Raw genomic sequence first — 6,000 nt, forward strand, 5'->3', positions numbered from 1 at the left:
AAACCGTTAAATTCTTTGGTTTTTAGTTTTCTCCTTACTACCATGTGTTTTCCAATGATGTCATGAGTAGCTCATGTATCCACCAACGCAATCATCCTTTGCCCTTTAAGTGTTCCCTTGATTCAAAAGGTTTTGTTTTCATTCTCGACTAACATGTCCATGTCCATGTCCTTGCCTTTTTTCTGGGGGTCTCTTTTTCACATGTTTCTTCTATTTTGTTCATTTGCCCTCTTTTACATTGATGACCATGCTTCCAAGGTTCCTTGCATTTAAATCATAGGATTTTTTTGGAAAAATTCCTCTCTTCTTTGGCATTGACGTTCCTTTCTCCATGGTTCTTTGCACATAAAGCAAGGTCTCTCTTAATGATCTCTCCTCGGCCCCTCATATTGATAAGGTGCCTTGTATGTAGAAGACTCAGGTCTTTCCCTGGGTGTATTAGGCCCAACCCTTTTTGCCTTTCAAACGGCTTCCTCCACGTTCTAGGGTTCAAGAGGTTTTACTGAGCTTTTACTAGTCTCTGGTATTCCTTCTATAAACATACAAGTGAGCCTTTTTTGGGAAAGATCAAAAATCATAATGATAATCATAAGAACTTGCGAGCATGGTTCTTGTTTGTTTGAGGTGGGTCAACTCTTGGAAATACCATTCAGAATCTCTATCCTCAAATCTATTAATAAGCCTTTATGTGAATTCGTTGTCAATGGTGATTTTCTTATGGCCTAGAATTTTGAGACTGTGTTGCCACCAATCATGGGATGACATGGTTAAATGGAGTATTGTGAATTTGATGGCATTCCCTTCTGCCACGGGGCTAAGAGATAGGTATGTATCGAATTTATAAACCCACATTTGAGTAGTTTCCTTTCCTGACCCATCAAAGCATGGTAGTGGTACTTTACTTATCTTTGTTTTAAGGTCTTTGTTCACATGGTTTTCCTTTTTATTCGCTAGTGTTTTGGTTTCATAATACTCTTCAAAGGGAATACAATTTTTGATCTCTGGATCCACCCTTGCGTGCATTTGTGCAATTTCTTCCACTTTATTTGTCATTGGCTCCCCTTCTTCTATGACTAGCTCCTCACTTGGAAGGAACAAAGGAACAATGTCTCATGGAAATGAATCTTCTACCAAAGGTTCATTTTTTGAATGACCCTCCCTAATTCGGATTGGTCCTTTCATTATGAATTTTATTACTTAGATTTTGTATGGCTTCGACTATCATTTTAGATCTTAAACCTTTCGTTGGTTGGTTCCATGAAACTTCTTAATTCTTGTGCTAATTGTTTGTCATAGCACTCTAGTGTGCGAATAGGTTTGTGTGACCCAAACTTCACAAGATGGCAAGATTATGTTATAATATCATTGTAATGTCTTTGTTATTAGGGTTAGCTTGAGACAAGTAATACCTACAAACTAAAGGTTAAAATTTAAACAATTACAAGTCTAGCTAAAATATTCTACCCTCTATCCTAACCCTAAACCTTGACGACGTCTCCAAATCCAGATACCTAACCTTCCTAAGGATCTCCCCAAAGGTTTTGAATGATATAATCTTGATTCTAGAACCATCTTCGGTTATTTCGCCGTCTTCTTTGGAGTGCACCCCCTAAGGTTCTTCTTGGAAGAGGTGACCCCTATCCAAGGCCTTATCGCATATGCATATGCTGACTTGTCAGAATAATCTAACCATTATATCAATCTCAATCATGTCGACCAAATGGGAATTATACCAATCTCTAATACCGGCACTAAAAGATTCATCTCTATTACTGACACTGAGAGTTTAAGTTCCATCTCTATTGTGTCAGCCAAATGGAAATTTCACCCATCTTTAATATTGGCACAAAAGATGTTTGAGATCACTCTCTTCCCTTTCTAAGGGACTCACTTGATCTCTTAAATATTTTAATAAAAATAATGTCATATTTATCATTCATTTACAATTTCACCTGAATACATTTTAAATAAAAGAATGATTCATATATATATATATATATTTGATAGTCCCATATTTCAAATAAGAATGTTTGACTTTAAATATGCCACACCCTTAACCAATTAGTATAAGGGCTTCGACTATCGCTTGCAAGGAAGTAGTACTTGTAGTACTTTGACTGTCTTCCTTACCTTAGTATTCCTACGTACTTGTCTTCTTATTCTTTGCTTTATTTGATGATATTATTCACACACTTTTTCCTCCACTATCACCTTATTCTTCATTTTATTTAATGTTATTATCACACACGTTATCTTTGGGATCACCTTGCTATCTTCAGCTCCAATAGACAATTGTGGTGAAGGAAATTATCCTTGGGGGCTAGCTAGTTTCACTTTAGGCTTTATTCTCACCTAGTTACTTAGACTTAAGATTTTTTTTTAACTCATGGTATAGGATTTAAACAATTGTTGTCTTTAAAGCAAGGTCATCTAATGTTTTGTGCCAATAAAGAAATCCTTTCTATCCCTTGTCTCTTGTAAAAGGTTTTTGGTACTACTAATTAGATTGTTGCATCTATTAGTTCTTTCCTGACTCCAACGATGAAACATTGTTGACAAGAATTTTAGGAGCCTGTTAAACCATTGGTTTTAGTCATGATGGATGAGAAATCTCACATAGCTAAGTACATTCTACCTTTTAATCTACGTGAAGAGCATAAATTCTCTCCTACCATAGAAATGTAGTTTATGAATGCAGTTTGCAATTGATATATGTAAGGATTCTTCATTAAAAAAATTAGAAGATTCAATTGGATATTCCAAATTGAATAACTATATAGCTGTTCATTGCACACACTTCATGTGAATGGAATCATTGATATAGATTGGACGTGTAAACACATGCATCAAACTAGTTTACAATCCAAATAGAAAACATAATATATGAATGACTTATAAAGTATCTTAGTATCACAATGCTCACAATTATCATATTTAAAGAATAAGCAATTAAAGGTTGCTATTCAAAAATGCCTTATATGAAGTTGAAGTGATACCCAAAACAAATCATATCATATTGTCAAAAGAAGGAACTAATGTTTCTCTGGTCATTGCCAAACAAGATAAATTGGTGCATAAGCAAACCCTTGCAGAACCAATGGCAGATTTGCTTCTCGTTGACCTTCCACGTATTCCAAATTTCTCCCCCATTGACAATATATATGTTTCAAGTTGAAACAATACAAAAACAACTTACCAATACTAGCTTTAAATCAACAATTCTGCATGTAATTCTCTTGATTGAAACAAGTATGTTTCTGATGGAATTTCAGCAGTTATCCATTTGTTAGGCTATTTAAACAAAGTTGAAAATATGGATAAACATCATTGGCCCAAGATAGTGGTCGATGAGAGATTAATCTGTTGAAAGATGATGTGGATGAGGCAAAACAAGGCATGGTTGAATAAATGGGATATTGTCATACAAAAATGTCCCAACACCAATGAAGAGATAAGAAGACTTGTGCGGGAAAATTTCAGGGCTGCCATCAAAAGTAAAGTCCAATTGCTAGTGGCATAATTGGGAATTGGATCCCATCATATGTGGTGCGAGACAATAGATGAATGGTTCCCGAGAAGTTATTGGACGAAAGAACATGTAATTTTTGCAATAAAAGATGTATTGAAACAGAATGGCACTTTATTTCAAATGTGCTGCATATAAGGATATTCATTCATTCAATATTTCAGTTCCAATTTTTTACCTCATGGGCAGTAAAGAAACCTTGCCGCCCCCAACTTCACATGGAGTAAAGAGGGGTTTTCATTTCTGAAACACAAAAAGGATCACATTCTATTTATCTTACACATTTTTCAAAAATTGTATTCCTGTGCTTGACGTTGTAACCAAGCTTCTAAGCAAACAGAACTATGTCAACCCGGCCACACATATTAAAGAGTGGGCAAGAATCAAACCCATGACCTCTTTTGGTCAAACACCCTACAACATGTGAGTCAGCAAACCGACGTTGCAGATTGGTGAGAAGGAACTTTTATTATAAGTAGTTGGAAACATTATTGTGACGTCCTGCTAGTAGAGAACTACGACAAAAATCTCTTCAATTAGCATCTCGAAATTGGAAAATTCCTAATTGTTGAGTTCAATTGACGTAGGGGTTTGTCAAAAAACCATCAAGAGGTTGTTATTCGACTGAAGTCTGATCCTTGCCTCATCAGGAACATCCAAATTAAAGCAACACTATGCTATGATTCAATCTCAGTGTTTGAACCCTAAGTCTCAATGCCTTTGAACTTAAAAAACAGCCCCCATTTATGAGTATTTTAGATTGTCACTTGAATCTAAGAAATCGAAATACAAAAAGGGAATGCTTAGAAATTACAACGAAACATCGGAAAGATAGGACCAGGAGATGAGTTCCTCGGCAACATATATGTTGTGCCAATCATGGCATTCGAGCAGTCACGTGTCTAGCACTGTTGTCCTTAAAGATTACACCAAACTCAATGCGCCTAAATTTACTCGTTAAAAACTTCAAATCTTGTATGTAGAAGCGCAGTTAGGGTACCTGAATTTGGTTTCTCCTCAACACAACTCGCGGCAAGAATTCGCTCTCTGAAAACTACACACTGAATTCAATCGTGTACTGCACATTAAAAGCCATCAACCGCGTGTCATTTAACCCATTGCATACTTAAAAGCGAAGATGAAGAACAACAATTCCCAATAACTTCCAACAAAATGGGGGAGTCTCAATACCCAACAAAAAAAAGCATTGTCCAAAGACAAACCTGATGCGCGAAAGTGAAATTGTCTACGATGAGATTAATTGAAGGCGCTGAAATGCTGAAATTTGTGGAGCTCAGTTGTGTGAATTTATATAATATTGTGAGACCTTGTCAAGCCGGGGTAATATAGGAGCCCCGTTAGATGCTTGATGGTTGTAGCATACGCAAACTACAACCACAAGATGACGGGCGAGTGGTATCCCAGAGACGCGTGTGGGCTCTTCCGCAATCGAGATTAGAGAATTCCCCCTTTGTTTCTCCCAAATATAAGGTCAGCGGCCCTCCACGAGTAGACGGAGTAGATCCCGCGGGCGATGTGTGCGCACCTAACCAACTACCCAGGCATTCAATTGCATTGCATGGAATTGAATGCATGTGTTTACGACGCCAATTTTCCAAAGATTTAATATTTCGTGCACGTATTGAATGGTTGCGAGTTGCTTTCAAGTGTATAATTTTATATGGTGCAAAGTTTGTATGAGAATATAAAGAGATATAAAGAGGTGACAAGGGGGAAAAAAATATTGAGGGAGTTTATCGTAGATGATGATTAAAGGAAAAATTCAAATGATATTTTATTTAATATGTAAATGTATGTCAATTGGTTTTTAGTCTAGTGGTGAAAGTTGAAAGGTTCATAAAGAGTCTATCATGGACCAAGTCTTACTAAGTGTAAGGTTATGACATCAAAATAGGAAAGAGGTCAGAATCGTGTCATGGGTGACTTTGGTGGAATGGATACCTCTTAGTCCTTGGCTCTAAGGCGAAGAGGTTCAGTCGTTGGCTCGTGCTTTCTAATAAAAAAGCTAAAAAGATTTCATGGATGACTCTTATATATATATATATATATATATTCAAATGATATTTTATTTAATGTGTAAATGTATGTCAATTGGTTTTTAGTCTAGTGGTGAAAGTTGAAAGGTTCATAAAGAGTCTGTCATGGACCAAGTCTTACTGAGTGTAAGGTTATGACATCAAAATAGGAATGAGGTCAGAATCGTGTATGGGTGACTTTGGTGGAATGGATACCTCTTAGTCCTTGGCTCTAGGGCGAAGAGGTTTAGTCATTCGCTCGTGCTCTCGAATAAAATAGCTAAAAAGATTTCATGGATGACTTATATATATATCGACTAAGCTTCACCCTTTCATTCATATGATGGTGGTGGTTAAACTCATTGGCGAGATACCCACAGCTTAGTGCTCTTTCAATCCTCGATCTAAATCTTTTGATGACATTCACAAGATTGTAAA

At 36.5% G+C, this 6,000-nt stretch overlaps 1 protein-coding gene across 3 annotated transcripts in view; it reads right to left on the reverse strand.

The window, feature by feature from the left end:
- Positions 1 to 5,178, reverse strand: part of LOC149565637 (Aldolase superfamily protein) — a 113,932-nt gene extending 108,754 nt beyond the window's left edge. The window contains exons 1-2 of one of the 3 annotated variants that reach the window (XM_089819145.1): positions 4,750 to 5,178; positions 4,527 to 4,604 (exon numbers count right to left, since the gene is read on the reverse strand). The gene's annotated coding sequence lies outside the window, so the exon portion shown is untranslated. Of the gene's footprint in view, positions 1 to 4,340; positions 4,449 to 4,526; positions 4,605 to 4,749 lie in introns of those variants that run through there. The other 2 variants (XM_089819147.1, XM_089819146.1) reach the window with 2 other exon arrangements.
- Between the last annotated feature and the right edge of the window lie 822 nt (positions 5,179 to 6,000).

The sequence above is a fragment of the Cupressus sempervirens genome, chromosome 3 (assembly GCF_028749045.1).
Source record: "Cupressus sempervirens isolate cs-2001-9-10 chromosome 3, ASM2874904v1, whole genome shotgun sequence".
In the NCBI taxonomy this organism is placed as follows: Eukaryota; Viridiplantae; Streptophyta; class Pinopsida; order Cupressales; family Cupressaceae; genus Cupressus; species Cupressus sempervirens.